Source organism: Microtus oregoni, unplaced genomic scaffold (assembly GCF_018167655.1).
Source record: "Microtus oregoni isolate MIOR12 unplaced genomic scaffold, Mior012 000031F_ref0000149, whole genome shotgun sequence".
NCBI lineage: Eukaryota > Metazoa > Chordata > Mammalia > Rodentia > Cricetidae > Microtus > Microtus oregoni.
The window spans coordinates 25,354,078-25,376,236 of NW_024543090.1; the positions used below are offsets into that span (position 1 = coordinate 25,354,078).

Consider the following 22,159-nt stretch of genomic DNA (forward strand, 5'->3'; position numbering starts at 1 on the left):
CAAAGTTGTAACGGAGGCAAGGAAGCCTCCGTGACTGAACCGATGAGGAGGCAGCCCTCAGGACGGAACTTCAGACTTTGCAGGAATGAAAAAAACAAAAATCAAACAAACAAACAAAAAAAAACCTAATAATAAAATAGTCCTACAGAAAAAAAATCCACAAAGAGAATAAATGCATGCATGCATACATACGTATGTACGTACATACATGCACACATAGAAAGGAAATAAGGCTGATTTGGCTGAAATGATGCAAGCGACTTTGGAAGGTTTTCTGCAAGTGGCAACAACTGGGCTGATGGGTCAAGGCCAGTGACCAATCAGTGATTGATTTCTGGGAATAAACACATCTCTCTGATATTAAAAGTAACAATGCATGGCTCAACAACAGCAAGAACAACAAAATACATGATATACAGTATACAGCACACATTACATCGTAGTGACACCATCAACGGAAGGACCTAGGTGCTAAGGCTCGGCTTGTGGAAGGAAGGACCAGGCACCTTCCAGCCTGAGTCCAGAGGTTCCCAGGCGGGCGGGGACCATCGGGGGAAGTTGGAGCTGGGAGCTAGCGCTGAAGCACGTGGGCTGAGGGGGTGGGAGGACGCCGGGCGGCGGAGTAACCGGTGAAGTGTCAAAGAGACAGGAGTGGAGGGCTGCGGGGGTGACAGGGTGTGGTCTGCCTGGAGCGGGCGACGTGGGAGAGCGGGGCAGAGGCCTGGGGCTGCGGATGGTGCCGCGGCGTGCCGGGTGCGGGGGACAGCGCGCAGCTGAGCGGAGGCGAGGGTGTCCCGGGCTCGCCAAGTGCCCAGCTCCAAGCTGCTCCAAAGCCTTCGCGGACCGCGGGGCCGGACACCTGCGAGTGAGGAGCGAGTGGCGCTCAGTCTTCCCGGCAAGTAAGTGTCTCTTGTCTCCGCCGCCCGCGCCCTTCGCTGCCCACTCGAGCTCCCGGAAAGCGCGCCGGGCTCGGCGGCATCCAGTGATGCTCCCGCCGCGGGCGGAGAACATGGATCGGAGATAGGGACCCGGCAGTCGGGATGGGGACCAAAAAGAGAAGATCAGAACCAGGGAGCGGGAATTGGGACTAGGGAACTGGAATTGGGACCAGGAAGCCGGATTGTGGACAGGGGAGCGGGAATGGACAGTGGGGAGAGGAGACAGGGACCCACCCGAGGCCCCGCCGCTCACCCCGGCGACGGCACAGTGGCAAGCTCGGATGTTGCCCATCTTTTGTGTCTTACCCGATCCCAGAGCCCTGCCAGGCCAGGGGCGGGCCAGAGGAAGCCACTTTAAGGCTCCCGGCTCCACCTCTTTCTACCCCACAGCTCTGGGGATTTCAGTGTGGGCTATGGGGCGCTGGTGCCTGTCAGAACCCGCGGGGCCGCTGGTAGGTGGTAGCTGGACCACCCCGCAGCACCGCTGGGCTTATGTTCTTTTTAGGTACAGCGGCTCTAACTGATGGGTGTTGGGAGGCTGGGTTGACTCGGGAGCTCAGAGTCTCTTGCAGGGAACCACTTGCCTCCAGGCTTTTCTTGGGGTATGGGAGGGCAGGGTGGGGAACCAGAACCCAAGGCCGGGCGCCCGCTCCCAGGCTCGAGCATCCGCTAGCAGGTGCTCACTGGGTGGGTCCCTCGTCTGGCTCATTGTTCGCGGTGACTGTTCTTGGGGCCGGGCTGAGCGACACAGACAGAGCTCTCTAGGTTAATAAAAGTGTTGACCTGGAAGAGTGGGGGTCGGAGTCATCTTACCACACATTTTTGGAAAGGGACTTCTTGGTTCAGAGAGCAAGAGTAGTCGACAACCTAAGCCGTCTCTGAGTGCAAAACTTAGATCTGACTGATTCAGACAGCCAGCCCAGCGAATGGAGCTTCAGAAGCAAGAATGATATCCCCTCTCGTATTGAAATTGCTTTCAGAATAATGAAGGTGGAGTTTTAAGCATTTGGGGCAATTGGCTGTTTTCTCCTGCTAGCACCTGTTTCCCTGTTCTTGGGCGGGGTTTATTCTTTTTCTGGCCCTTTCCCTCTCTTCGTGGATTTGCATTCATTCTTTTTGTATCTTCAAGTAGTAAGATTGCACGGTTTTGGGAGAGGAGTCCCTTTTAATAAACAAAGTGTAAGTTCTTCTGTACATATGACCACACAGTGGTTTAGAGTCCATGGCTCCCCACCCTAGCCCTGATGTTAGCATTTAAGGATGGAAGTGGATGGAGACAGAGGCATAGGGAGCCTCATCTCCCTCCTCTCCTCTTTGGGGAGCCCCAGGACACTTTCTTTCCATCATAGCATATACATTCTTATTTGGCTTTTCCCCCACTCTTTACACGACAATAATATCACCTTTTTAAGGTGTCAGTGCCTTAGTCCCTGACCTAAGGATGTATTTGTCCCTGCTTTTCCTCATATGCATAACTCTTGGCCAGAGGTATTTAAATATCATTTCATGTGGGTATCGAATGCACACATATTTATGCATATGCATTATGTATCTGTAGTCGGTCGTGATATCAGTAGTTTCTAACAAACACCACTGCCCTTCTCCCTGGATTTGATGTTGTTGTGCCCACGACCTGCTAAGGGCATTGTCTGCTGAAACCTGGAGTTCAGCCCCCAGGAGAAACACCTCGTGTGAACATTTCTCTGACCGTAGCTTCTTTTGCTCTCGGAGGGAAGAGAAATAGATGGAGAAGTGTGGGTGTTGATTACAGTATGAAAAGCTGGATGACTGATTCTAAGGCTGTGAAGTGTGAATTAGGTAGATGATAAATAACAGTGGAAACCTGGGCATGCCTCTCAGTTCCACAGACACACATGGAAAGAATAATCTGTTCTTCTCTCTTCCCTGTCACTTTTAATGCTTCTAAGCTAAGTGTTTTTATGACAACATTGTTTTACTTGCATTATTTTATTGAGAAGAACTTTGGCTATAGCCTACTGTTACATCTTATTCTGGACACTGTGCCGCTCATCGGATGCACTGAATTATCTGTGCAGGTTTTCTTCTGTTTGCTTGCACTCAGTGTCCAAGTTAAGGCAGGAACAAATGAGCAATTGGATCAGCCAAGTTCTAATGAAGATTAAGACATGAAAGTTATCCAAAGCTACGTTCAAACCGAGCAGTCATTTAACCACCTCCCCACATGACCGATTTTTCAGTTAGTAGCTTGTTCATCTTCCAAAGTCTCCAGACGCTAAATTCTACTCAGATTGATGGCTACACTAAATCTTGATTGTAAAAGAACAGAACTTAATTATTTGGGTCTCATTTATCAGTCAGCAATGTTTAGTTAGCACTGCCAAAATAAGTATTTCATTGAAATATGCCTGACTTTAATGTGCGTTGGGAAAGGTCTTTTTAAAATGTGTTTCTTCATAAAAGAAAAACCAACTCCTTAGAAAGCCATAATTTTACTGCTTTGAGGCCCTGTAGCCATTTTATTTATTGAGTTTTCTCTTCCACAGGAAGAAAGAGGCATTGTTTTGTTATCTAGGAGCTGAAGGAACGTAGAAAGTGAGAAAAGAAGAAAAAGCAGTTTAAAATATTACTTACTTTTTCAGAGGAAAAAACTGTGATTTCAGCAAATACTATTTGTTTTCTTAAAGGCATACTAAAGCCATATTAAGGGCCATTAGCAAGCTTTGAGTATTGACATGTTACTGCTAAAATTTCATGAGATGTTTCTAGAAATAAAATCTGTACTTTTAAACCAATCTGGGGATATTTTCGTCGTTCTATAAATTATGAAATGCTACTGAATCACCATTATGGAAACACTGAAATTTCATCAAATATATATTGGAGTGTGCTGTCTTTTTCCAGGCGCTCTCATTGTAATAGCTTGTCCGTTGAGATTTAAAAGAACATCATTGATGTCATGGTGTGCTTTGCATTTTAAAATACCAGCTAATGAATTACAAACATTCATTACTCTACAACCCCTTGCTGTAATTTCTCAGGACCCCCAGATAGAGAATTAGTTGTACTGTACACTGTCATTGAAGTCTTCGCTGAGTCTATGTCAGGCTACTTTTCTTCAAAATGAATAGCCTTTTAAATCAATACCTCTTAAACCTGAGTCTTTTGATATTTTCCCCCTGTGTCATAAGTGTATGGTAAATACGTTCCACATAGCCTGTATGAAGGAACATACTGTTGAACACTTGGTGGGGGGCGGTGATTGGTGAGGGAAGCGGTGAGGAGAGAAGGAGAGTACCTTCCATTAAAATTTGAGTCAGAACTTGGCAGTCAGGAAGAAGAGCAGCTTTCCCTGAGTGGAATGCACTAAGAAGCTCTTCTGGATCCATAAGTCCAAGCCCATGCCAGGCATTTGGCTCCCCCAGACTCCACTTTCCTAAGCAGAAGCCCTGCCTTTGCTGGCTACATGTGACTGCTGGCTCTGGCTTCACATAGGTAACAAAGGCTCTGCTTTCTTGTACTGTTGTGGGGAGGACTCTTCTTTATGGAAGAGTGAAGTAAGTTAGTGTGTGTTTCCGGAATATTTAAGCAAAACCTTTTTGGTTTCCTTCCATGGCTGCTCACTGGATGTCCATTAAACAAGAGATGTTTGACATTCACTTGCTTGAGTAGACAAAACCAGAAATGTTGGTCAAATGACTAAACTATGCTCATCAATATAGTACTTTCAGTTTCCTTTGATGTAAACTAATTGAAGAAAATATTATTGAGTTAAATGTTGAGTTTAAAAATCAAGAATGGTTTCTATTTCTTTTAAGATGAAGAGCAACTTAATTAATGAGAAGGAAAGCATTTGTAAGATAAAGACTAAGACAGTCAATTTAATAATTCATGATATATTATATAGCCTTTTTAAAAAAAAATGTGTTTTCAGGGAACTAATGTAGTTTTCTTAAGTGGCTGGAGACAAATGATCGGATCTACAATGATGCTCTTTTTCTCCTTTTTCTTATCTTGCTCTGTTTATCTACTCATTTTTCTCTGTCAGGATACATCCTTTTGTTTTCAGTTGTGGAATGAGAGGGCTCATCAACATAGATGTGAAGAAGTAATTAGAACAGAATCTAAACGGGTCTAAAAGGAGGATTAATGGTAATAGAATAGTAGCCAAACCAAGAGATAAACTATGATCCCAAGTAGTCTCTATTCATGGTAGCTGTATCTTGTCTGAATGAAGATGTGAGAAATGATTAACAATTGTGTCAACTTATGCATACATCTATGGCATTAAAATGAAACCCCAATCCCTGATCTTAATGGCGTTGAGTACACACTTCCTAGTGGAGCACTCTCATAACAAGCCCTAGGCAATACAGCAAAGCAGCCACATTTTCTATTATTTTCCTAGGCGTATGTAAACTCCCAGCATTTTCTAGAGCTGAGGACAAAAAGGAATGCTGGTGAACTACTATGATGCCCTGAAACTGGAAGCTCATGCACTCTTTCTTTTTCAAACAAAAACAAATTTATTTTAGGTGTATGAGTGTTTATTCTGCGTGAATGTTTGCTTACTACCTGTGTATAGTGCCTGAAGGGGGCAGATCCTGGGACTAAGGTTAAAGACAATTGTTGGCCTCCACGTGATTGTGGGGAATTAAACCCCAGCCTCTCTCTGGAAGAGCAATCAGCACTCCTAACCGCTGAGCCATCTCTCTAGCTCCTCAAATTCTCCTCATTTCTCTTCATGCTTCCCCTTCTCTCCTCATTCTCCTCCCATTCTTCATCTTCCCTCCTCCCGTTCCCCCTCCTTCCCTCCTCCCACCTTCTCCTTTCCTTCCCTCATTGGTTTTTCCGCTTGCTACTTGCCTGGCACTGATTGGTAGGTGTGGCCATTCCAATAGCAAGTTTGCCCCACCAGGCTGGCAGCTTTTGAAATTTCTGTCCATGTAAATACAGTATTTGTTCTAAGTACTGCTCCTAAGTACAGTAGTTAAGTCTAAGTGCCCACTGGTTGTTTCCCTTTGTCCTAGAATCAACAACCATTTTCAACTTTTAGAAGAGACCACCCACAAAAGTGCTCCTTTTAGCTAAAGAAAATCTGGGCAGGAGGCGGGGAAAGGAAGGCAAGAAAAAATCAACTTGAATAAAAAACCTCATTGACCCAGGGTGTCATGTTTGCAGCTAAGACCACAAAGGGATTAGAGTCCGGAATCGAAGCAGCTGCCTCTCTACTGTGTGGTGGACGGGACTAACTTTTCCCTTAGACGTCTCAATTGGAGTCAATGTTAAAGGAACTGAATGTCTAAAATGCAGATCTGCTGTCCCAAACCGAAACTCTGGCAAGGATGAACGCTGATCATTGAAATGCAGCCTTTAAAGAGATCGTTGAACACAATAAAAATTTGCATATGAGTACACTCACTGTGCTTCCAAGTATGGTATAAATAGTGCATAAAGCTTTGAAATTTCATCAAATTATTGTTTCATTGACATGCAAATTAACTGCTGACATCTAAGGTGTGTGCCACGTGATGAGTTTTAATTGGCAAGAAGCCCGAGAGGATTATTTATAGACCACACTGCTACACGGTGCAGGCATGAGGCCCGCCATGCAGGTGTGTTCAGGTTGATGCGTAAGCTTTCATTCCATTTGGGCAAAGAGCTTGTCTTCTGATTGTCCTTAAAGGGACTGGAAATTTGCTAAGTATTCCTCCTCACCAGCTTGTCCTGGTGTGAATAACTTTGGGAGTGATGGATTTGAACTCAAGGATTTAGAAGTACCATTTTTTTTCTTAATTCGGAGCATGTAAAATAAAGTTCACAAGAGAAAAGTGAGTAAGAAAGTTGAACTTTTATTAAGTGGATTAATTTTGAAGAATGGCTGCTTCTAAAGATGAAAGTGGAAATTTTGTTTTAATTTTCTAATGGCACATGAGGTTTCTTTGTACATTGTGCATGAGAATTAAAGGGGAAACATCATTCTGTATCTCCATTGCTCATACAAGATTATTAGTTCCCACTGCAGGCTTTCTTTATTAATATGTGTGCCCCCTGGAAGTTTGTCCTGTTTGTTCTTCTTTGGTGGGTATCTGGGCCTGACCTTATGAAATTGCCATATTTATGTGGTAATTCCTGCCTTAAAAAATATAACTTCCGAGAGAACTGCACCATTTACTAAATTTAAAAAACTTATTTTGGTAAGCAACATAGAATTTTCAACATTGCCTGCTGGATTAACCAAATGACAATAAAAGTTTTAAACATGTGTCAATAAAATAAACTGGCAACTTCTATTTGAAGTTAGCATGATTGTTTAATTAAATTTAATAAGAATGTGTGTGAGAGAGTGAGTGAGTGAGTGAGAATATTTTAGTCATACTGAAACTAGAAATGTATAGACATGCTAAAAATATCATACAAACATGGCATTTGTCTTAATTATTGTGGTCATTGTAAAACTGAGTAGACAATCTTGCTTTTGCAAGCAAGCAACACGTGGAAGTGAAAACTTGCCCCGTTTTCAGACTTCTCCCTAACATAACTGCTTGCCGGTTGTTAGTGTTTGCTTACAAGTGTCTTCAGGAGTGAAAAGGCTGTCCTGTGAGGATGATCAAGGCAACTTTGATCTTTCCACAGCTGAAGATTTAAAAGGAAAAGCATCCTGTACCTAGACAAAAGTTGACTTTCATTAACTTGAAAGCGAGCCAACCCTGTTCAAGTTATTGAAAAACTGGAACGAGAATTAGTAAGAAGAAAAGTCTACTGCCTTAAAGAATGAGGATAGAGTAGGTACTGACAGTGGATCAGCAAAGGAGTAACCCTGAACAGCTCAGGCCTTGTGGGCCTGAGAGGAAGGATGTGCTTCTCAGTTTGGGTGGGTGGGTGGGAGGAAAGAAGGTACAGATTGATTGGACAGTTCAACCTAAAAGGGCAGATGTAAGTGTGGAAGAGGAAGTAGTGGTCTGAGTACAGTCCAGGGCTGCTGAGATAAAGGCAGAGATTCCGAGAAAGACGAAAATGCTAGAGGTTCACCAGGAAGTAACACAACACAGTGGCCATTAGCATGGAGGTGAAGATTTGGAAGTTGGGTCCTGATGAAGTCTGACTTCTAAAACCTGTGGAACTGCACATGCCAGACGAAAGGACCATGCCATGCTGTGACCTCACGTTAATTGCCTTAAGTAGCTACTGGTTTCAGGTAATCTGACTGTATACTTGGCTCCATCCATTTTCCTGGAAAACGGCAGGACAATTTCTCTTCTCTTCTAGAACAGTCCTCTGGCTATGCCTCACTCTCAGATGAAGGTCTATCTTCTTGCCACTGTGAATACCGAAGGCATCAGAAAATGGCCTTCGTGGACACCTACCGCCCATCCATCCATCCACCAGCATTGGCTCTCAGCTAATCTGCATTCTTGCAGGCTCTCCCAGTGCAGTGGCCGATGTGAATAGTTGTAGTGAAATGAAATGCAAAAATAAGTAACTAATTTATTAATGAATGACTTATAAATTTCATGTTTATTTTCCTAGCCCTAGGAAACAATCATGACTTCAATAAAAATATTTATATGAATGGAATTAGTAAGAAATGAAAAATTAGAAACAGTGCCTAACCAAAGATAGAGGGGGAGGGGGGAGAATAACAACAAGAGCAAGAAATTATAGTGTGTTCTTCTGACAGGTATTTTTGTGGGGCTGGGGATTGAACCCATTGTCTGGTCTGTGCTAGGCAAGTGCTATACTACTGAACTACACATGGCCAGCCCCCAGTAGAATGTTAAGAAGCATTTATAAGCAGTTTTCCCAAGGCCAGTTATTATCAAAACGAAAGTAGATGGTGTGATATACAATGTAAAACTTCACTAATAAAGGCTAAAATGCTGAGTATGTACATATAAAAGATCTGAAGAATGGGTGCTATTAGAAAGGAGCCCCCATGAAGCACCGAAGGGAGTACATAGCAAATGCTTTGAAAATATGTGCAGTTTAGACACAAAGCAGTAGGAGATTCTGGGGAAAGCCATCTCTGCAATGTGGTTCAGCTGTCTCTGAAAGATGCATTTCCCACCAGGTTTTTCTCTGGCCCATGATATCCATTCTATCAGCAGGACCTTGTGGGATTTCAACACAGATACACAACAGGCTAATTTAATTTTCCATCTTTTCCACCATCCTTTGGCCATCACTTCTGGAACAAAAACTCCTCTGCTTTCCTACAGGCTTTCTTCCCAACTCTTGCTTTTACAGAAACAATCATCTAAAATGTTGTTATTGTATAGCTTGATGTGTAGACCCCAGGACTGTGGTGAGTCTCACCAGTGACATTTCCAAGCTAACCTATAGGACTAGGGATTGGGGGAGTTGCTTCTCTCCTGTGTTTCTATTAGTAAAAAGGAGGATGTCAAGAGCTAGCTTCAGAAGCTGTCAAAAGGATCAAGTGATAATTGGAAATAGTCTAAGTTCTATTTTGTCATAGCTATTTGTGAAGACCTGCTCCTTTAAAACTCTTTGCAAGCTCCTGATTTTACTATGAGGGTCATCTATCCAACTGTATTCATCAACCTCAACCCCGGCCACTCAAATCTTCTTTAATCTTTCCACAAAACTCAAAGCCTGTGCCACCACAGACTCCTTCCTCATGCTTTTCTGGAAGCCCTTCCTTGACTTCCACTCTTGCACAGACTCCTGTCATTTTTTTTGTCATTTATTTCCTCATAGACCCCATTTAAATTTGTGCTGTTGATTCCTTTCCTCTCTACTTGATGATTAGAATTATATCCTGTGAAGCAAGGTTACTATCTGCCATGTGGTTTTTCTTATGTTCCTAATACCTAACATAAAGCCCAAGCACATAGTACTGACTATATAAGTGGGTGGGAAGAGCGAAGGGAGGGAATGTAGACTATATTTCTAGAACCATCTTCACAGTCACAAGGTTTGAAATGGGGTAGATACTTGATATTAATATCTATTTTCACTTTAGCTCTGGTATGCAGGGGATCACACTGCTTCCTAAAACACAGGTACATTTTGAAAGAGGTAAAGAATTTGGAGAGAGATAATCCAGTGAATGAGGGGACTATAGATTGAAAATGCTTTCCGTCAGGGCAGATCTATGTAGATACTATCATGCTGGAGATAGGGAGGGAGCTGGGGATGAAGAGGAAGTGTGGGGGAGTTAATTGTCCAGGCAGTCAAAGAAATTTCAGAGCAACAGTTTGCAAAAAGGCCAGATAGAAATACTACTTACAGACACTTTAGAAAATCGTTTCTATAGAATGTTACTACCTAGCATTAGATACTGCTGCATGGGCTTTGTGTATCTAATGCCTACATGAGTAGATAAAATCAGCATTAGTTGCTGGATGTCATAGAATAAAAATGTGACGACCTTCTTCCTTGGATTCAGCTGGTTTTTAAAATGGAATTCACTCGAACATAGATTCAAGTATGTCTCTCTCTCTCTCCAGATGGAATATTTTGGTATCAAGGAACAGTACATGTGAGAAAATATATTTTCGTCATTGTTTCTGATCATAAATTTGTGACAGTGTGGCAAGTTTCATGACAGGCAATGCTCTTTTGGTCTTGCCAGGAGATGTCACTACAGTTCTCTCAGACTAACAGCGCATCCTGTAGGGACCAATTGGTACCCACCCGCATCTTCTCAGAGCCTCGGCTCTGCCCAGCCTTCTCTCTGCTAAGTTACCTGGAGGAAACACAATAGGACGACAAAATTACTTCCAGAATCCTATTTCTGTAAAAAACAAAATGTTATTAGGTTGTGAATTAGCTGAAACGGAAGAGATTTGTTGTTGTTGTTGTTTTGTTTGCTGTAGTTTCTTGAGTAACGATTGACGGTTGTGAAAAGGACAAGCGAGGCGTGAAGGAAAGGAAGATGAGAGGGGGCAACAGGACAGACTTATGGAAGGAGGACAAAGGCCTGAGGTAGCAGCCTGCCTTGGAGGGGCTCCTGATCCAGTACTTTCTCACCCGTCTCACTTGGCGGTTGGTATCTGGGTCCTGCTTCTTTGTTCTGTTCTTTACTTAGATTATTCTAACTTTTAAAAAATTGTATTGGGAGTTACACTAATATATTATCTTCGCGTTTTGATGAGTATAATTTCAATCTCCTCCATAATATGATAAAGTGGGTATTGGTGCTGTATTTTCCCAGGTAAGAACAAGGGAAACGGAAAGATAGGCAGCATGCTTTTGTGGTGATTGGGGATTTGACCCGTCAGTCAGCAAATCAGTGAGCCATGGAGCAGAACGACTCAGCTCTTTTGTCAGGGAGGAGAACAGAATGAGGGGAAACAGTTTAGCACAGCACACAGTCTCATCTCTGACTGTTGGGAACTGACTGGCATCTGTGGAGCTGTGTTTCCTGCTGTCCTGCAGGTGGCAGCCTGGCCCCGCTGTCAGAAGTCTCTGTTTCTGGCCATGCCTAAAGTTGGTTGCCAGTTCCTTGGTTGGTTGCCAGACTCAGGACAGTTTTCCCGGTGCATTTAATGCCTTGGGGATTGGGCTTCAGCTCACTGCACCCTAAGGTGATTGAGCCTGCATTATTTTGGAATCTGCTGAGACTTTCTGGGCTGCCATCTGAAAGAAGAGGATTGCAATATTTTGAATATTTTGTCCCTTTAGAGCTGTCCTGGAAGACTATGTATGCCCAGAAACCATTTATGGCAGAACACTGTAAAAGGGAACGTAGACTCCTAAAATATGGGAAAATTAAACATGCTTAATATTCATTCAGTTATTTGATTTGCTGTCTGTTTCATGGCTTTGTTCTTCTTTGGTTCTGAAATAATATTTCTTTCCACCTGACTTAGAGCAAATCCTCTAGAAGGTAGCTTATGCTAATTGGCTGAGTATTTTGAGAGAATGCAGGCAGAGTTATGTGGAATGTCTTAATTTAAATGAGGCTCTAAGCCTTTTCCTATTGTAAGCAGAGGTATTTAAAATAAGATGATTAGAAACTGCTGAAGTTGCACACACAATTCAAGAGAATCTGGACCACGTTAGAATGAGCAGCTGGTAGAAGCCTGCACTGTCCGTTTATTCTAAATATACGTGTAATATCAATTATAGAAGAAAGCCAACAAAGGAACCTCGGCTTGTCGGGCTACGTTTGTGTGACTGCTTCTTTTCATGAGAATTTTTAGTAACTGGGAAAAGCGCCAGATTTCAAATGCTGGAAAAACGACACGTGAATAGGATCTTAGCACCGTTGTGGGGGGAAAAAATCACTTGCCAGTATAGAAAGCTTTTCTCTGTCAGTGTGGTCCAATCTGTGCTTTGATATACAGTGGCTTGGAGTTTCGTGTCACCTGCAGTTGGCTTTGGGCCGTGGTTTGTGGCATCTTTAGTGGACTCCTATGGAGAACGTGAGAACAATCGTTCCCTACATCTGTGAGATTCGATCCCTTTACATAGAATACCCTCTCAAGGCAGTCTGTGGGGGTATGACCCTTCACTGAACATTCTCTTAAGGCAGCCTGTGAGGTTATGAACCTGTGCTCTATACAGATCCTTAAATTCTAGATGTGTAAAGAACCTAGCTTTCCTGATTCACCATGGGCTAATATTATGATGTATTAGCAGTGAATTTGTGCTCTGAGAACTAAGGGTGAGGTGATCCATAGGAGAATGGCAGAGACAGGCCTCTCCAGGATGAGGTGAACTTTGAGGAGAAAGGGGAGGGACAAGCCTTTCCAAATTAGGTGATCCCTGAGGAGAATGGAGGAGGGACAGGCCTCTCCAGGATGAGATGGACCAGAGAATGGCAGGAGAGGCATTTCCAATTCTCTTCAAATTATGTTGCAACTGTTGTATATGTAATCTGTCTTGCTTCTTTTTGAATTTTTATTTCAAAGACTGGAATTTCAGTCTTGTCATTTTGTAAAGTCGTGGGATAGGAAATGAATGAGGGAGGAGGAAAGCAGTTAAATAAGTTTAAGATCAGTTCGTTATAGCCTGTGATTTAACAGCCATAACAGCACCATCAAGGGAAAGCCAACTCCCAACAGGCACAAAGTCTCCTTTGATCATTCATAGCTTCTCTAGAAGGACTTTGCGAGCCAACCAGTTCCTATTGGGTGGGTGGGGGTTTGCAAAAGCCAGTTTATCAGAAAATATTTCATCTCTTGACGGAGAGATTTGAATTTACACACTTAATATACAATTTCCTATGTAAACCCAAGTGTTCCTCCAAGTGTTAGTACTTACATATCTTATTGGATTGTTTTCAAAATAGATTACACATAGCTGTTATTTATATTAAAATCAGTAAGTGAAGGAATTGTTTGAATATTTCCTGCAGACCCAAGAGGTTTGTCCTAAGAGTGACGGAGCTGGCTGTCTGAAAGAGAGAGTCACTGAGTAACATTGCGTTTTAGAGTTTCTGCCATTTGACTCTTTTCTTTATCATCATCATGACCTTGAAGACTGGATATTACTGAGGAAAATAAAATTCTAAATCTATTAAACCTAAGTAGAAAAAGAAGAACAAAGACAGGGTAGACTGAGGAGGATAATGCTTTCCAGTGGGTGGAGTGGACGAGATGAGACAGGGAGCATGGGAAGCCATCCCTGCCACTCCCTACTCTCTTCCCTCCTCCCTGCAGTCATAGGACACTGTATTAAAAAATGCAAGCTTGGTGTTAGGGAGCTGGGAGGTTTCCCTGTCCTTGCACTCAGGATCAGATCTGAGTAGATAGAGTGTGGGGTGAGTACTAAGGACCATGCTTGCTTTCTGGATTAGCTGAAAGGTTTTAGGAGAAGCTGAGTATGACCTATGAAGAGTAGAACAGTAGCAATAGCCCAGTTCATCAATCAATAAACCTCCAAAGATCCCTCTTTCATGATTCAGCAGTCATGTTTTCAGTTTTGGAGTATCTAAGGTCTGAATGAAGCTGCTCCCTGCTACTGGAGGTAGCATTAAGGACTTAGAAAAGTAGTTGCAGCTATTGAGAGCAGTAAAGGGCACCAGCAGGCTCTTCCAAAGCTCTCGATGAGACATCCGACTACAGAGTTACCTGCAGGACATATGTCTAGCTGGCTCACAATGGCATATCTGCCTCGTCTTGTTTGTACCCATTCTGATGTGTATCAGACTGACACGCATTCTGCCTGGTTCATGGTGCACCACACCCAGTGCTAAATATTTTTAATTTTACTTCAAATTATTCATTGGATGGGAAAAGGCTTGCTCTATTCTTTTGTGAGAAAACTGGGAGCAGTCAAAATTCAACCCGACGGATTGGTGCTACCTTCCGTTCATGGCCATAAACCAGGAATTACCTTGAAGAAAGGAAGAGATATGAGACTACGTATACTCCATGAAAAGATTTCCTCCAGGAAATGACTCTATAAACAGGTTTGATAAGGGCTTAGTTTTCAGTCTGGACAATATTTAATTGAAGGAGACTGCTCAGACTAGAAAAAAGTTAGCTAGCATGTCTCAGTAAGGCAAGAGTAGACTCTCCACATTTGCTGCCCATTCACAATGGCATGTTGTCTGTGGTGGATATAAACATTTGAATTCATCCATTTAAAATTGAGTTTAAAGTAATAGAGCGCAGACCCCTATCCTGTCCCTCATTCTGTTCCTCCCTAATGCTCAAACAGCTGCTGGGGACAGCAGTTCCTGTCTACCTGCTTTGCCGGCTCTTCCGTCAAGGGCCCCTGTCACTGAAGATGTTCGAACAGGGACCCGGATTCACACTGACAGTAGGGTATGGTGCTTCTGTTAAGTTTTGTTTCTGTGGTTATGGTGAGGGTGGAACAAACTTAAATTGTTAAGCTAGGAATTCAAACCTAGGTTCTTCTCTATCCAGGGTCCCAAATTTTCATTGCAGTTCATTGGCACAGGTACCTGGCGGTAACCAATGATATAGAAACACAGTTGGGGACAGCAGGGAGGGCAGCTGTGCAGATCTGCTTTTGTGCTTCGTTAGAGCACCTAAATGAAGACATTTCAATGCGTGTTTGGGAAGAGACTTCCTTCAAAGCCATCACTCTGAGGACTCAAATGTAAGCGACAAACCCACAGAAGGCCTCTGCAGTGTTTCCCCTGCAGGTTCTGTCCATGCCCAGGAGCCTCTACTAGAGGTAATCCTCTCGCATGATCTCCAGAAGCGGCCAGCCCTGTGTCGGGTTGTTTGTTTGTGTTTGACTTCTTGACCTGTATTTGAAATCCTTCCACAAAATATTGGAGTGGGATCAAATAATCTGTTAGGATGAGTAACTGGATCTACTGGCCAATGGAGAGGACTTATATGGTGGAAAAGGGCATTCTGAAAACAGATGCTGTCAATTGCTCTCGGTACCAACCACAGGCAGCACCACCTGGGAGCTGAGCGGCTCTAGGGAACCAATAGCTAGATAGTCTCAGGAAGATCGGGCTGGTGTAGGTAAGAAAGACCGAGAGCAGCTCATAACTGTTCCTGAAGAAGTGTGTGCGCAAGTGTATGTATGCATGCGAGCAGAGTGTCTGTCCCTCAGCTGCTCTGTGGATTTGTTATGGCAACCCTCCTACAATAAGACAGAGCAGAGAAGCTCTATTTCAAATCGGTTGAGCATCCACTGAAGAGTACATGTTTAGCTGGAAGAATCGTGAGGTTTGGAAGTGTGGGGTTGTATTTTTGAAGCCGTGGATGCCTCCGCTGCTGCAGAAATCCTCAGTGTCAACAACTGCACCTGAAGTGGAACATGCTCTCCATAAGGATCAGTGGACTAAATATCGATATTTACCACTTTAAAAATTAAAAATAAATATAAAAATAGAGTCCCCATTTAAAAAAACCTATAAAAACATTAGAAATAAATTTACTTCCTTATCTTCACACATATTCATCTCTATGTGAGAAACCACTCCTCAAAATGTCTTTCCCACCAAAAATGCACTGAACTAAGGTAGTTCTTTTCATGTATTCTTAGAAGAAGTGTGTAAGGCTTGTTATGGGATATATTTATATAGAGAGATGGAGTATAAGATGGAATCTCTAACAATAAAAGTGGTTCCCATTGAATTCATACTGCATGCCCGGTCTGGCTAGACCCTTTGTGAAGCTTCTGTCATCAACAACATTTGACAGATGGAGGCACAAAATCAGCTTCCAGCTGCTTGGTGAGGAGCTGCATTTACCCTTGGGATTCGTGGTCTTCATCACTTGGCTGTGCTGCACCCCTGAAAGAGAGTGAAGCAGTCAGGCACTCTGAAGTTAAAATTCCTCAGGGAAAGAAGACAAAATATGTTATATATCTCCTTAGATTGATGGGGGACCTGCGAAAGTGACTCGGAGTGCTGAATTCTGCTCTGGGTCCCCACCACTTCATAAGTATATGCTAGACTAACTTTTTTTGGTTCTCAAGACAGAATTTGGAGCCTGTCCTAGAACTATCTCTTGTAGACTGAGCTGACCTCAAACTCACAAAGATCTGCCCGACTCTGCTGTCTGAGTGCTGGAATTAAAGGTGTGTGCCACCACTGCCTGACTCTGCTAGAGTAATTTTATTGCATCATTGGAATGACAGTTATGTTTGTAAAAAGTATGTTGAGACTATAAAAAGCCAAAAAAAGTGTCACCGGCCTATTGTACAAATTTAAGTGGTTCATATGTAAGGAGGACTTATAATCCCTTCTGTTTTTAAGATAATACCTTTTATAAAACTCAGATAAGTATAGAAGCAACACATTTACTAAAATCAGAAAATATACATGAAGTAAATATCTTCTTGTTTCAGCCAGTGTTCACTATTGTTAGCTTTTTCAATTTGAAGACTGAAGAACATTAATTATCCCATATTCCAGCCAGTTTCCATTTCTGGATAAAATCCACCTGACATTTCAGCCTGCTACATACAACTTTGCCGGTACCATCTCACCCATTCATACATTTTGATACTGAGTTTAAAATACACAGCAGATTTTAATGTTCTTTAAGCATCATGGGAGGACATTATAGACTATATATATGTGTGTGTATATATGCATACATACATACATATATAAAGAGAAAATGTTTTTATACATATGTATAAAGAGACATTTTTCTCCTGTTAACGTAGGATGCCACCTCAAAGTTTCCTACATAATATCCATCATTCTGAAAAAATTCTCCAGCACAGTAAGATGGCTTCACAATTCTTGCTTCTCTGGAGCTGTGCAGTTTACAAAATGTGCTTGAAAGGAGATCTGGAAAGAGGGAGCCACTGGTGGGACATGTGAGCTGTGCCCAAAGTAGGCTGTGTCTTTGCAGGGCTGAGGGGAGCCATGCTTGGCCTTGTCTTCTGTGGCTATTTAGTAGAATTCTAGAGTGGTTTGCATTTTGGGATGTTCAGTCTTTTTAATTTACTTCCAAATAATTTGTCTCTACATTATGTTGCTTTGTCAGTGGAGAACAATACTTACACAAGTGTTTTATGAAGTAAAATGAATGAACATTGCACTCTACAAAAAGACTTTCCAAATATAAACGATTAAGGATGAATGGCGTGAATTACTGAACTCTCTACCATATGTCAGAACAGGATTGTTAGACCAACCTCATTTACAAAATTCATAGACTTTTAATTTGTCTAAGAAATAGAGGGATAATGCTTTTAAAGCAATAAAAAAACAGGACCGTAGTAAATATAAAAGACAAATTAATGATCTGTCTGTTGACCCTGATTTTTGTGTTTCCTATCAAATTATCTACTAAGAGTCACTTCAAAAGCATTACAATAATGATGCAGACATTTTTCCATATTAACAGAAGTCTGGCAATATTAATAACTCAAGTTGATGTTTTAGAGAGTGGGCAAATTCCTCCATCATTTTACTTCTACCGGAAGAAAAAATGAAACCAAAGGACTTAAAAAACCAAGTGTCCATGCTACAGTGTGTACCCACTATGGTGGAAAATATGTTTCAGCCACATTTTCCCCAAACAAGATTCACCATTTCTTTTGAGTGAAAGTACAAAGTGATCAATGTTTATGATATTAAGTTTCTAAGTGATTTTTAAAGTACTGTTTTTCACAAAATAATCTAGTACCCATTTCCTTACTGCCATGTTCCTTATTTGCCCATTTGACTTGCCATTTACTGTTCAAAGTGAAATACTTTGTGCATTTTCAGAGTTATTGGAGAAATCTAATTGTTTATGGATACAATAAGAACCCACAGATTTCTACTCTATTAATTTAAAAGACTGAAGTTGATGCAAATTAGTGTTGTGTGTCAGTAATTTTGCAGAAAATGTCTTATAAAGAAAACAACCATGCAGGAGATGAGACATAAACTATCTAGAACTAGAAACACTAGCTAAGAGCTGTGAGCTGTTCACAGCAAATGTGCCCTCAGGGGTGGCATTTGAAGAGACCTCAGCAAATGTGGAGTGACTTGTCACAATAGCTAAGTTTCCATAATCATATCTTTTGAGCTAATTTATGAGGAACTTTTGCTTCAGATCTCAATACTGTTTGCTTCTGACTAATCTACAAATGATGGTCTTGAGATATCCCTGAACAGTAAAGCTTACATCACTACAAAATGACATATTCTCTGGAACCTGTCTTCCAAAAGTGTTGCCATTTCTCTCACTGGAAGCCATTTTGGCTTATGCAAAGGACCATTGATTAGCCACAGTAAAAGTGCGTGACCGGAGGTCATCATTCACAGCAGTATCAAGTGTGTATCATATAATAACACTCCACTGTCAATCACTGTTTAACAAAGACAATTCTGGGTCAACAAGTCAGTTCTGGTCTGGATTGAGCCAAGACATTTGACCATATGTGTGTATTTTGCCAGAGGAAAGTCTGCCTAATACACCTGACTGAATGTTTTCTCTGAAAGGCATCCAATAAAAATCACAGGCATCACTGTAGAACACAGTGAAGATCTGAGCCCTTTCTCCAGAGCTGGAAACAAAGCTTAATACAATATTAAAATCAATAGGTATTTAAAGGAAACCAGATGTAATTCCCAACTGTAACCTATCAGTTTAGGGATCTTGTTCACATTATTTAAATTCTCTGGAAAAAAAAAGATATTAAAAGTGAGTTTTGGGAGAGTGAAATTAAATGATACATGTATATGTGTTGCTTTTATTGATTGATGAATAAAACTGTTTTGGCCAGTGGCTCAGCAGAATAGAGCAAGGTGGGAATTCCAAGCAGAGAGAGGAGGAGAGAAGGCAGAGTCAGGGAGATGCCATGTAACTGCCAAAGGAAACAGATGCCAGAGAACCTTACCAGTAAACCACGAACCTCGTGGTGATACATAGATTGATAGAAATGGTTTAATTCAAGATGTAAGAGTTAGCTAGAAATATGCATGAGCTGATTGGCCAAGCAGTGTTGTAATTAACACAGTTTCTATGTGATTATTTAAAGTCTGGGCAGCCAGGAAACAAGATCTCCATCTACACAGTTGTAATACCCAACTGTAGCCTAGCAACTTAGGGATCTTGTTCACAGTATTTAAATACTCTGAAAAAAAAAGAGATTAAAAGTGAATTTTGGAAGATTTAAATTAAATGATACACAAATCATTCACTACCAGGTTGGCTATTATTTAAAACTTTTCAGTGAGTGAGCACGCTTGCCAATGTTTTAAGGCAGAGACTTTTGAAACACAGCTATGCTTTTGAAGAATGGGTTTATGTGTTCTCTACTGAGAGCATTTAAGAGCAAAGAATACTATGTACAGGGTTGGAGGTGAAGGTAAAAGAAGCTCATGACATCACTGATTGACAAGGCACTCTACATGAATGCCAAGGGAGGCCCACGGAAGATAGGAAAGCCACAGATTAGGAAGCTGGTTGAAAACCATCAAAAGCAACATCCACCTGACCACAGTTTCCACCATCCCAATTTTTAAAACTTTTACATCTGAGTTGGAGCCTTAACACCTTGTGGTGGCTTAAGTGAGCATGCCCCTGTAGTGTCAGATCTTTGAAGACTTGGTCCCCAGTTCGTGGCACTATTTGGGTAGGTTTAGAAGATGTGGTCTCTCTGGAGGAAATATGTCACTAGGGGCAGAATTTAAGAATTTAAAAGTCTTACAGCTCTCTCTGCTTCCTGCCTGTGGTTCAGGATTTGAGTCTTCAACTTGCTGTTCCAGTCACCATGCCTGCTGCCATGCCTGCCATCTCCCCTCCATAACAGATTCTTATCCTTTTGAAACTACAGGCATTAATAAACTCCTTTATCTATATATGTCATTGACCTTGATACTTTTGTCACAGTAATAGGAAAGTAACTAATACATTGTTTTCCACCTACAGTTCTGATTATATATCAGCTTTTCGTGATGGTCACCAGTTCAAGACTGGTCTGGCCAATGTAGAACCTACTCTCAGAAACCAAGCCAGACAAAAGAAACGCATACCAATACATCAGGGTTTATTTTTGTAAACCCAGTTCTGATAATCAGAGATCTCCACTATATTGTGTTGAAAGTATGCTATTAATGAAACATAGTGCATGATTCATTGTCTCTCCTGAATCCATAGGCATCTTGAGCTATGCTGTAATCAAGTGTACAATTCTATGATTGTTCTTCTTTGAGACAGTTACCACCCCAAATCAAAGTAATCCATGCACAGACACAGCCTAACCGTTCATCAGTGTGGAATTATACTTGATGAAATGTTCACAATGAATAAGGAGGAGTAAAACAATGTATAATTGAATCTTAAGAGCAAACCCAGGATTGTTATGAGCGGGCTCAAAAGCATAATTGTTGAGGATCATTTGTTAAGCGTATCTGTACCACCCCACCAAGTTCTTCAATGCATAAAAATAAATACTACATAACAAAAATAATGTGTTTTTGTAAAAGTGATATGTGTACGCTTTGATGGGAACATTATCAGTACAAGCCTGTTCAAAAATAAAATGATCATCTTTAAGAAAAGTCACAGCCTTTTTATATCTGCCTTTCAACTCGTTGTTTATGCAAATATTTCAACAAACTATAACAAGACAAAGAGATACATTTTACTGCAATAAATATTAATAGAAATTAGAAGCAAATTAAAAATCTAACAAGAAAGTGATTTTGTATATTATGCCATATCAATATATCTTGATATTTGAGCCATTCAAATAATTACATAGAAGAAATAAGTTATGTTTATGAGACAGTATAATTGAAAATAGTGAAATACAAAATTTAATACATGAGTTAAGGATATAGATGAGTCAGTTAAATCTTAATTCATAAGTAGAGGAATTTTAATTCAATTGCTAGAACCCACAAATAAATGCTAGGCATGGTGGTGCCTAAGTGTGATCTTAGTACCAGGAGGAAGAGACCGGAGGATCTCTGGGGCTGGAGGGCCAGCTATTCTAGTCTACTTGGTGAGCTTCCAGCCAATGGGTGATCCTGTCTCATAGGAGTTGGACTCTGTTCCTGAAGATGATACATGAGATTGGCCTGTGGTTTCTACCTGCTTAGCACCCACAGAAACACATACCTATACACATATATGTACTCACACGAATATGCACAAAATATTATATATAAGATAGTGTATCAGTAAGTAAATACTGTATGAAATAAATCTAATGTTTATTTATATTATATGAAAAGATTGATAAATTTAAAATTCATATCAGGAAATTGATCTTCACATTGAACATTGTTTATTTTATATTGTCTTTTGATCCCCTTCTAAAATAAATGTACTTTAATATCATAAATAAGATAAATATAATTGTGTCTTTGGTAGTCTAATGTTTCACAGGGTTTGAGAATAACAGTTTTAGTATTCCCTGTGATACTGAAATTTTAGAATATATGGATTTCAGGAATAAATATAATATATAAAATATAATAATAAATATATAGTCTGCTCAAGCTGTGTACCTTGAATATTTTTAAAAACCAATCCACAAAACTTCAGTGTCCACTAATATAACTTTTCTAGAAATAAAAACCAAGAGAATAATACTGGTCTAAGAACCTTACAGATTGATTGATCCAGGAGACAATTCTAGGTCATAGCTGCTGAACTGCTGTCAGCAAGAGGCCCTCTGGCCTTGTGGGGAGCTTCATGGCACAGCTCTGCTCGATGTCGTGGGTCCTGTCATCTGAGAACTGAGCTGGGCCTGTCTTTCACTCTTCACTCCTGTGCACACCATTTTCCCAGAACTGCAATTCAGTGCCATGGTTCATGGCTTTTGTGAGGAGAACCACAAAGTGCAGCTCATCCATGTTCCTTCTTGGTTTGTTCTCTTTCCAG

The 22,159-nt window shown here is 41.3% G+C and overlaps 1 protein-coding gene across 6 annotated transcripts in view; it reads left to right on the plus strand.

Annotated features, from left to right (window-relative positions):
- The first annotated feature begins 667 nt into the window (after window positions 1-667).
- The window catches only part of Sema6d (semaphorin 6D), a 566,953-nt gene continuing 545,461 nt past the window's right edge, over window positions 668-22,159 (plus strand). For all 6 annotated transcript variants that reach the window (XM_041678890.1, XM_041678884.1, XM_041678891.1 and 3 more), the window contains exon 1: window positions 668-899. The gene's annotated coding sequence lies outside the window, so the exon portion shown is untranslated. The remainder of the gene's footprint in view (window positions 900-22,159) is intronic.